Source organism: Anopheles stephensi, unplaced genomic scaffold (assembly GCF_013141755.1).
Source record: "Anopheles stephensi strain Indian unplaced genomic scaffold, UCI_ANSTEP_V1.0 ucontig162, whole genome shotgun sequence".
Lineage (NCBI taxonomy): Eukaryota > Metazoa > Arthropoda > Insecta > Diptera > Culicidae > Anopheles > Anopheles stephensi.
The window spans coordinates 1-12500 of NW_023405083.1; positions in this window are offsets into that span (position 1 = coordinate 1).

Consider the following 12500-nt stretch of genomic DNA (forward strand, 5'->3'; position numbering starts at 1 on the left):
TAAGGCGATCTTTTTGGAGCAGGGCTTCCGCTTCCACTCGCGGTAGCCGCACGCGGGCCCGCTTTGTGGCATCTGCCCGCTCCCAGATGCGAAGCGAGGCCACCGCTGGCTCCTTGGCGAGTGCCGCCTTCAACGCCTCCCTGATCGTCTCCTCCTCCGTGAGTTGTCAACGTTTTTCAACACAACCTCCGCCATCTCCGTCAGGACCCTGGCGGATCCCAAGCTCCCCAGCGTGGACTGAATGCGGCTGCACAGCGCCGCCGAGTCCATGTCCCGTGCCAGCTCCATCCGAAGGTTCCCCTTCGGTGTCCGCTTGCCGATACGGATGCAGTTGCTGGACATCCTCAGGGCGGGCTCGTCCGGATGGGTCGGTACATCTCGGCGAGGAGACCCCCGGTGCTGGAACACCAGAATGGCGTCTGGTCGTCGCCTTTTCGTCCGCCGGTTTGCCTGTGCGGGGCGTTGGCTCTTGGTTGCTGGTTGCGGCCGCTGCCGCTGCTGAGGTGCAGCTGAAGGCTGGGCCTTTTGCCGCTTCCCCACAACCTGCCAACCACCTACCAGGGCGTCACGGTAGGATTGCTGCTGCTGCCGCCTGGTTTCCGATGCCGGAAAGTCGTACGGCTGTTGCAGGGCTGGGACCGCTGCCCGTGCCCGCTCCTCGCCCTCATCTGCTTCTCTTCCTCCTGGATCTCACGGCGCAGCTGCTCCTGCAGTTCCAGCATGCGATTGGGCAGGACCCTGCGACTGGGTGCCTCGGCTCTCTCCCTCTGCTGAGAGCGCCTGAGTGTCCTTTTGCTGGCTGCAACTTGGAAGAGGCTTGGTTTCCCAAGCGCACGCCAGTCGCTGAATTCTCCAGCTGCACAACGGTTCGCACCCCGTGCGATATATCGAGCTCCGCACGGAGCCTCGAATTCTCCCCTGGCTCTTTCGGTAAAGAGCGGTAAGCTCCTCGAGCTTCTCCAACACCCGCTCGTACTGCCGCGCATGTCTGTCCGACACTTCTGCGTCGGGAAGCTGGTCGGCTCCGATGCGGCTGGTGCCAGCATCTCAGGAGACATAGACCTCCTCGGCGACGGCGTCGGGGCGGGGCGGTACGCTTTCGCGCTCCTCGTCCGGCTCTTCCAACGGTGTTCTCGGGCTGGCTTGGGTGCCCCTGAGAGCTCCGTAGTGACGACATCGTCCCTGCGACAATTCCAGGGGTGTCACACTACGCGCGGAGAAAGTCTCCTTTTCTTTGTCTTGATGATTTCGGGGACCACCTCCACCGAATCATCGCTCTCTACTCCCGACATTATGCTGCTGCACGGTTCGTCGCTTTGTCCAGCGTTAAAGTCACTGGACACGTGCGCCTGGCCGGTATGCAGCCCGCATTTGATTATTAGCACGCTTGTTTGTGCGGAGCTTTTGGTTTGTGTCTCCGGAGAAACTTCCGCTAGTGCCCATAGAGGGCGCTGGTGGCACTAGGGGGAATTCTCCCAGGACAACACCGGGATGACCGATGGTGTGCCCACTGTCCAGACGTCAAACCACGGCACGTCACCCTACGCACGCACTCACCGACACAGCCAAGCCCTTACGTGCTAAGTTCACGTGCCCTTAGCACGTGGTATCTGCTTGCTGGTCAACGCACTTTTCCGCACTGTTTTTCACTGAATGTTTCTTCCCTCGTTAGGGGGTAATGTTTTATCACTGTTCCGCTCCTGTCCGTAACAAAATACGCTGCACAGCGGCTGCGGGCTCCCCTTCAACCGCACCGAAAGGGAGCGCTACGCTCGCACGCACTAACGGAACCACACACGCACCCTTCGTGGCCACACGCACCGGTGCACGACGCAATGTTTGTGTGCCAAAATCGACGTTTTTCCACTGTTTTTCACCAAAACTTCACGGTGTTTGCGCAAAATATGTGTTCGTACACCACTCTAACAAATTTGCACCACCACTTTGTAAGTTTTTTACACGAAAAACACTATATCAAAAGGAGCTCACGGAAAGCGTCCGCTTGCTTCCTTTGACAGCTCGCCTCTGCAAGCTCCACTTCTTGTGGTGCCCTTCCGTCAATTCCTTTAAGTTTCAACTTTGCAACCATACTTCCCCCGGAACCCGATTTTGGTTTCCCGGAAGCTACTGAGAGCACCGAATGTAGTAGCGTCTCCCAATTGCTGATTGGCATCGTTTACGGTTAGAACTAGGGCGGTATCTAATCGCCTTCGATCCTCTAACTTTCGTTCTTGATTAATGAAAGCATCCATGGCAAACGCTTTCGCTTCAGTTGGTCCTACGACGGTCTACGAATTTCACCTCTCGCGCCGTAATACCAATGCCCCCAACTACTTCTGTTAATCATTACCTCTGGGTCTATACAAAACCAACCAAAAGACTCAGACCGAGGTCATGTTCCATTATTCCATGCAAGATTATTCTCGGCCAACGCCAACCCTGGGCGGGTGTGGACGCTTTTGTACTAGCCTGCTTGAAGCACTCTAATTTGTTCAAGGTAAATGGGAGCTGCCCGGGCACCACGCACCGGCTCGGGACGTGCCCGACCGATCACGAGGTTGACGCCCAGGCACACCATTGTGAGTCGCAGCCGCGAGCTCGCGCACGAACGTATCCGGCGTGTGCCGGGCGCCCGCGGCGGTCGCGTGTCTGGACGGGGAATCAACTTCGAACGTTTTAACCGCAACAACTTTAATATACGCTAGTGGAGCTGGAATTACCGCGGCTGCTGGCACCAGACTTGCCCTCCACTTGATCCTTATTGAAGGATTTATGCTCAATTCATTCCAATTATGGACCATCGTTAGAGAGGTCCATATTGTTATTTCTCGTCACTACCTCCCCGTGCCGGGATTGGGTAATTTACGCGCCTGCTGCCTTCCTTGGATGTGGTAGCCATTTCTCAGGCTCCCTCTCCGGAATCGAACCCTGATTCCCCGTTACCCGTCGCAACCATGGTAGTCCTCTACACTACCATCAATAGTTGATAGGGCAGACATTTGCAAGATCTGTCGTCGGTCAAGCGACCATACGATCGGCATCCTTATCCAGACTTCAACTCAAGCCGCCCGGAGGCGATTGGTTTTACTAATAAGTGCACCAGTTCCACCGCCCGCAAGCGGACAGCGGTCCCGGCATGTTGCATGTATTAGCTCTGGCTTTTCCACAGTTATCCAAGTAACTGATGGGTGGATGATCTTGTGAATTATGGCTGTTGTACTGAGCCTTATGCGGTTTCACATTCATTTATGTTTGTACTTAGACATGCATGGCTTAACCTTTGAGACAAGCGTATATTACTGGTAGGATCAACCAGAATTCGTCTTCGTCAATTGCTTGTTCGATATTTTTGTCTACCAGGGCACCAGTCCCCGCAGACTCTCTTTCTACGTTCATCAGGTGACACAATCTTTGTTGTGACCACTCTCATTGACCTGCGGCAGTACACCGACTCCACAGCGCCAATAACCACACGAGCAAAGGTTGTTCAGGAGGATGTCAGATTATCGATGTACATCGTACACCAACATTTGACGTACCGAGGCATTACACCCCGCACGCCCCCACAGGACCAATCAAGGCTCGCATACGACCTGCGACTTACTGCGGCTCCCTGAAGGTCCCCGTAGGACGACCATCACCAGTTAAGGTGTAGTTGACTTGTCAGGGCACGGTAGTCCCCACAAGTCCCCGATTATTCGTGGATATCGTCCTACGATTGTTTCTGACTCCTTTTGCTCCCCGCAGGTCCCCGTAGGACGACCATCACCAGTTAAGGTGTAGTTGACTTGTCAGGGCACGGTAGTCCCCACAAGTCCCCGATTATTCGTGGATATCGTCCTACGAGTTTTTGTGACCCTTGGGTTCCCGGCAGGTCCCCGTAGGACAACCATCACCAGTTAAGGTGTAGTTGACTTGTCAGGGCACGGTGGTCCCCACAAGTCCCCGATTATTCGGAGATATTGTCCTACGAGTTTTAGTGACCCTTTTGTTCCCCGCAGGTCCCCGTAGGACGACCATCACCAGTTAAGGTGTAGTTGACTTGTCAGGGCACGGTAGTCCCCACAAGTCCCCGATTATTCGTGGATATCGTCCTACGAGTTTTGTGACCCTTGGGTTCCCGAACTTTGCTACGATGGTTCTGCCTCCAGAGGAGACTTATGAACACTTCGTATCATTTCTTACACCGAACCATGGGATCGCGAGATTGCTCCCGGATCCCTAATCACCTTACATTTTCGTTTCGTTTCCGTACACTACGATGAGCTAATTCAATTTGTTTGTTCGTCTGGCGAACGTTTTATTGCGGAATTACCGCGGTACTTCCAGCCGGGTATGGCTGCCGTACGACCTACAGGATAGATCATCGAACCACTTTTCGTGCATATTGTCCGTCGAGGGTATCACCTCGATACCCCCAACAGACCTTTGGACACTTCCTCACTACTCCTTGGAGCAGCAATCAGGGAACCATATAGTAGGAACAGCCGAATATGGAACTCTTTTCGTACTTTGGACACCTCCTATAACTTGTATGGCGACTTCGGGGACCTTCATTTCGTTCTCAGTTGGTACCCCTATTTCGGTCTTTGGACACCTCGTCTTACCCGTATAACTCACTTTAGGTCCACTTATTTGCCTGATATCTCATCGTGAACCCGTTTTTCGTACACCGTACACACCTAGGAACACCACATATGCGTTTCCCTTTCGATCGTGAAGTTTTGAAATTTTTCGATTTTTGGTCCTAGAAATTCATGAACGGTGGGAGACCAAAATTTTTCATAAAAAAAAATTTTCACCGTTTGACCATAAAAACCTTCTTTTCGTACATACCCCATCATTTCTTCACGTTTTAGGCCATTTCTGAAATTTTCGCTTCGATAGTGTGTCCCCTATAATACAAAATGAACATTTTGCATCTCCCACAAGTGGCCATTTTTTTCCGCCACTGAAGAACACGACCTCGGGAACTCGGACCTAGGACGTGGCCATGTAAGTCATAGGCCACCCCAACTTTTGCAAAATACTGTTTCTTTTCACTTTTCATGATCTAAGGCGCGTTCCGACGGCGTTTTGAACAAATTTATGAGAAAAAAAATTTTGACCCTCGGACCAAAATTTTTTCGTTCGGGGCCCCATGGCCTATGGCCAGTATGGGAACTCGGGATGCCGATATGACAAAATTTGTCAAAAAATCACTAAAAAGTCGCTATGGCCCATTATTTAGAGCTTGTTGAGACCTTTCTAAAACACCTTGGTTGACCCCTGTCCGATAAGTAGTTTTCGAGATATTCGAGAAAATGTGATTTTTTGGGACTTAGAAAATTTTTGACCCGTACCCTAAGAAAAAGTGATGTTTTCATAGGACAATTTTTTCTTCGCAAATACTGTTTGGTTTCACTTTTCATTATTAGAAACGCGTTCCGAAGCCATTTTCATCAAAATCTCGTGAAAAAAAAATTTCACCCCCGGACCAAAAGTTGGCCGTTCGGTGCCCTATGGCCTATGGCCAGTATGGGAACCAAGGATGCCGATATGCGAAAAAGTGTCAAAAAATCACTTGAAAGTCGCTATGGCTCATTAAATAGAGCTAGTAAAGACCTTTCTAAAACACCTTGGTTGACCCCTGTCCGATAAGTAGTTTTCGAGATATTCGAGAATAAGTGATTTTTTGGGACTTAGAAAATTTTTGACCCGTACCCTAAGAAAAAGTGATTTTTTCATAGGACAATTTTTTCTTCGCAAATACTGTTTGGTTTCACTTTTCATTATTAGAAACGCGTTCCGAAGCCATTTTCATCAAAATCTCGTGAAAAAAAAATTTCACCCCCGGACCAAAAGTTGGCCGTTCGGTGCCCTATGGCCTATGGCCAGTATGGGAACCAAGGATGCCGATATGCGAAAAAGTGTCAAAAAATCACTTGAAAGTCGCTATGGCTCATTAAATAGAGCTAGTAAAGACCTTTCTAAAACACCTTGGTTGACCCCTGTCCGATAAGTAGTTTTCGAGATATTCGAGAATAAGTGATTTTTTGGGACTTAGAAATTTTTTGACCCGTACCCTAAGAAAAAGTGATTTTTTCATAGGACAATTTTTTCTTCGCAAATACTGTTTGGTTTCACTTTTCATTATTAGAAACGCGTTCCGAAGCCATTTTCATCAAAATCTCGTGAAAAAAAAATTTCACCCCCGGACCAAAAGTTGGCCGTTCGGTGCCCTATGGCCTATGGCCAGTAAGGGAACCAAGGATGCCGATATGCGAAAAAGTGTCAAAAAATCACTTGAAAGTCGCTATGGCTCATTAAATAGAGCTTGTAAAGACCTTTCTAAAACACCTTGGTTGACCCCTGTCCGATAAGTAGTTTTCGAGATATTCGAGAATATGTGATTTTTTGGGACTTAGAAAATTTTCGACCATGACATATATGAAAAGTGAATTTTTCATAGGACCAAAAAGTTTGTCCAAATAGGGTTTTGGTTCACTTTTTATGGTCAGATAAGTGATCCGATGCTATTTTCATGATCATTAGAGGGATTTCACGCTGTGACCAAAAATTTTCATACTTCATACTTGTCCCGGTGCCGTATATGGGAGGACCGGGGGAAGATGTGTTTGTAAGTCGTGATATTCAGTGACGGATTTCTGGGACTTAGAAAAAAAATGTGCTCTCAGGCACATTATATGTTTCATACACACATAGTTTTCATTCTTCATACTTGTCCCCGTGCCGTATATGGGAGGACCGGGGGAAGATGTGTTTGTAAGTCGTGATGTTCAGTGACGGATTTCTGGGACTTAGAAAAAAAATGTGCTCTCAGGCACATTATATGTTCCATACACACATGATTTTCATTCTTCATACTTGTCCCCGTGCCGTATATGGGAGGACCGGGGGAAGATGTGTTTGTAAGTCGTGATGTTCAGTGACGGATTTCTGGGACTTAGAAAAATAAATGTACCCTTAGGCACATTATTTGTATCAATAATTGTATCCCCAGCCTTTCATGGGGAACTTTTCCGTATTCCCGGACTTGTACATTTTTCGGGTTCCACCTCCCGACAATGTATCTCTACTGTGCATTACGTACCTTATAACGCACGGCACCCATTGGGTGACTCCACTTAACCATCTTTCGATAATGCCCGTGTTGCAGATATAATCCCAACACCTACCAGGCTTTATATGTACATCGAACGTTACATACGATGCACCCCGTATTCCCGGACTTGTACATTTTTCGGGTTCCACCTCCCGACAATGTATCTCTACTGTGCATTACGTACCTGATAACGCACGGCACCCATTGGGTGACTCCACTTAACCATCTTTCGATAATGCCCGTGTTGCAGATATAATCCCAACACCTACCAGGCTTTATATGTACATCGAACGTTACATACGATGCACCCCGTATTCCCGGACTTGTACATTTTTCGGGTTCCACCTCCCGACAATGTATCTCTACTGTGCATTACGTACCTGATAACGCACGGCACCCATTGGGTGACTCCACTTAACCATCTTTCGATAATGCCCGTGTTGCAGATATAATCCCAACACCTACCAGGCTTTATATGTACATCGAACGTTACATACGATGCACCCCGTATTCCCGGACTTGTACATTTTTCGGGTTCCACCTCCCGACAATGTATCTCTACTGTGCATTACGTACCTGATAACGCACGGCACCCATTGGGTGACTCCACTTAACCATCTTTCGATAATGCCCGTGTTGCAGATATAATCCCAACACCTACCAGGCTTTATATGTACATCGAACGTTACATACGATGCACCCCGTATTCCCGGACTTGTACATTTTTCGGGTTCCACCTCCCGACAATGTATCTCTACTGTGCATTACGTACCTGATAACGCACGGCACCCATTGGGTGACTCCACTTAACCATCTTTCGATAATGCCCGTGTTGCAGATATAATCCCAACACCTACCAGGCTTTATATGTACATCGAACGTTACATACGATGCACCCCGTATTCCCGGACTTGTACATTTTTCGGGTTCCACCTCCCGACAATGTATCTCTACTGTGCATTACGTACCTGATAACGCACGGCACCCATTGGGTGACTCCACTTAACCATCTTTCGATAATGCCCGTGTTGCAGATATAATCCCAACACCTACCAGGCTTTATATGTACATCGAACGTTACATACGATGCACCCCGTATTCCCGGACTTGTACATTTTTCGGGTTCCACCTCCCGACAATGTATCTCTACTGTGCATTACGTACCTTATAACGCACGGCACCCATTGGGTGACTCCACTTAACCATCTTTCGATAATGCCTGTGTTGCAGATATAATCCCAACACCTACCAGGCTTTATATGTACATCGAACGTTACATACGATGCACCCCGTATTCCCGGACTTGTACATTTTTCGGGTTCCACCTCCCGACAATGTATCTCTACTGTGCATTACGTACCTGATAACGCACGGCACCCATTGGGTGACTCCACTTAACCATCTTTCGATAATGCCCGTGTTGCAGATATAATCCCAACACCTACCAGGCTTTATATGTACATCGAACGTTACATACGATGCACCCCGTATTCCCGGACTTGTACATTTTTCGGGTTCCACCTCCCGACAATGTATCTCTACTGTGCATTACGTACCTGATAACGCACGGCACCCATTGGGTGACTCCACTTAACCATCTTTCGATAATGCCCGTGTTGCAGATATAATCCCAACACCTACCAGGCTTTATATGTACATCGAACGTTACATACGATGCACCCCGTATTCCCGGACTTGTACATTTTTCGGGTTCCACCTCCCGACAATGTATCTCTACTGTGCATTACGTACCTTATAACGCACGGCACCCATTGGGTGACTCCACTTAACCATCTTTCGATAATGCCTGTGTTGCAGATATAATCCCAACACCTACCAGGCTTTATATGTACATCGAACGTTACATACGATGCACCCCGTATTCCCGGACTTGTACATTTTTCGGGTTCCACCTCCCGACAATGTATCTCTACTGTGCATTACGTACCTGATAACGCACGGCACCCATTGGGTGACTCCACTTAACCATCTTTCGATAATGCCCGTGTTGCAGATATAATCCCAACACCTACCAGGCTTTATATGTACATCGAACGTTACATACGATGCACCCCGTATTCCCGGACTTGTACATTTTTCGGGTTCCACCTCCCGACAATGTATCTCTACTGTGCATTACGTACCTGATAACGCACGGCACCCATTGGGTGACTCCACTTAACCATCTTTCGATAATGCCCGTGTTGCAGATATAATCCCAACACCTACCAGGCTTTATATGTACATCGAACGTTACATACGATGCACCCCGTATTCCCGGACTTGTACATTTTTCGGGTTCCACCTCCCGACAATGTATCTCTACTGTGCATTACGTACCTGATAACGCACGGCACCCATTGGGTGACTCCACTTAACCATCTTTCGATAATGCCCGTGTTGCAGATATAATCCCAACACCTACCAGGCTTTATATGTACATCGAACGTTACATACGATGCACCCCGTATTCCCGGACTTGTACATTTTTCGGGTTCCACCTCCCGACAATGTATCTCTACTGTGCATTACGTACCTTATAACGCACGGCACCCATTGGGTGACTCCACTTAACCATCTTTCGATAATGCCTGTGTTGCAGATATAATCCCAACACCTACCAGGCTTTATATGTACATCGAACGTTACATACGATGCACCCCGTATTCCCGGACTTGTACATTTTTCGGGTTCCACCTCCCGACAATGTATCTCTACTGTGCATTACGTACCTGATAACGCACGGCACCCATTGGGTGACTCCACTTAACCATCTTTCGATAATGCCCGTGTTGCAGATATAATCCCAACACCTACCAGGCTTTATATGTACATCGAACGTTACATACGATGCACCCCGTATTCCCGGACTTGTACATTTTTCGGGTTCCACCTCCCGACAATGTATCTCTACTGTGCATTACGTACCTGATAACGCACGGCACCCATTGGGTGACTCCACTTAACCATCTTTCGATAATGCCCGTGTTGCAGATATAATCCCAACACCTACCAGGCTTTATATGTACATCGAACGTTACATACGATGCACCCCGTATTCCCGGACTTGTACATTTTTCGGGTTCCACCTCCCGACAATGTATCTCTACTGTGCATTACGTACCTGATAACGCACGGCACCCATTGGGTGACTCCACTTAACCATCTTTCGATAATGCCCGTGTTGCAGATATAATCCCAACACCTACCAGGCTTTATATGTACATCGAACGTTACATACGATGCACCCCGTATTCCCGGACTTGTACATTTTTCGGGTTCCACCTCCCGACAATGTATCTCTACTGTGCATTACGTACCTTATAACGCACGGCACCCATTGGGTGACTCCACTTAACCATCTTTCGATAATGCCTGTGTTGCAGATATAATCCCAACACCTACCAGGCTTTATATGTACATCGAACGTTACATACGATGCACCCCGTATTCCCGGACTTGTACATTTTTCGGGTTCCACCTCCCGACAATGTATCTCTACTGTGCATTACGTACCTGATAACGCACGGCACCCATTGGGTGACTCCACTTAACCATCTTTCGATAATGCCCGTGTTGCAGATATAATCCCAACACCTACCAGGCTTTATATGTACATCGAACGTTACATACGATGCACCCCGTATTCCCGGACTTGTACATTTTTCGGGTTCCACCTCCCGACAATGTATCTCTACTGTGCATTACGTACCTGATAACGCACGGCACCCATTGGGTGACTCCACTTAACCATCTTTCGATAATGCCCGTGTTGCAGATATAATCCCAACACCTACCAGGCTTTATATGTACATCGAACGTTACATACGATGCACCCCGTATTCCCGGACTTGTACATTTTTCGGGTTCCACCTCCCGACAATGTATCTCTACTGTGCATTACGTACCTGATAACGCACGGCACCCATTGGGTGACTCCACTTAACCATCTTTCGATAATGCCCGTGTTGCAGATATAATCCCAACACCTTCCAGGCTTTATACGTACATCGAACGTTACATACGATGCACCCCGTATTCCCGGACTTGTACATTTTTCGGGTTCCACCTCCCGACAATGTATCTCTACTGTGCATTACGTACCTGATAACGCACGGCACCCATTGGGTGACTCCACTTAACCATCTTTCGATAATGCCCGTGTTGCAGATATAATCCCAACACCTACCAGGCTTTATATGTACATCGAACGTTACATACGATGCACCCCGTATTCCCGGACTTGTACATTTTTCGGGTTCCACCTCCCGACAATGTATCTCTACTGTGCATTACGTACCTGATAACGCACGGCACCCATTGGGTGACTCCACTTAACCATCTTTCGATAATGCCCGTGTTGCAGATATAATCCCAACACCTACCAGGCTTTATATGTACATCGAACGTTACATACGATGCACCCCGTATTCCCGGACTTGTACATTTTTCGGGTTCCACCTCCCGACAATGTATCTCTACTGTGCATTACGTACCTTATAACGCACGGCACCCATTGGGTGACTCCACTTAACCATCTTTCGATAATGCCCGTGTTGCAGATATAATCCCAACACCTACCAGGCTTTATATGTACATCGAACGTTACATACGATGCACCCCGTATTCCCGGACTTGTACATTTTTCGGGTTCCACCTCCCGACAATGTATCTCTACTGTGCATTACGTACCTGATAACGCACGGCACCCATTGGGTGACTCCACTTAACCATCTTTCGATAATGCCCGTGTTGCAGATATAATCCCAACACCTACCAGGCTTTATATGTACATCGAACGTTACATACGATGCACCCCGTATTCCCGGACTTGTACATTTTTCGGGTTCCACCTCCCGACAATGTATCTCTACTGTGCATTACGTACCTGATAACGCACGGCACCCATTGGGTGACTCCACTTAACCATCTTTCGATAATGCCCGTGTTGCAGATATAATCCCAACACCTACCAGGCTTTATATGTACATCGAACGTTACATACGATGCACCCCGTATTCCCGGACTTGTACATTTTTCGGGTTCCACCTCCCGACAATGTATCTCTACTGTGCATTACGTACCTTATAACGCACGGCACCCATTGGGTGACTCCACTTAACCATCTTTCGATAATGCCTGTGTTGCAGATATAATCCCAACACCTACCAGGCTTTATATGTACATCGAACGTTACATACGATGCACCCCGTATTCCCGGACTTGTACATTTTTCGGGTTCCACCTCCCGACAATGTATCTCTACTGTGCATTACGTACCTGATAACGCACGGCACCCATTGGGTGACTCCACTTAACCATCTTTCGATAATGCCCGTGTTGCAGATATAATCCCAACACCTACCAGGCTTTATATGTACATCGAACGTTACAT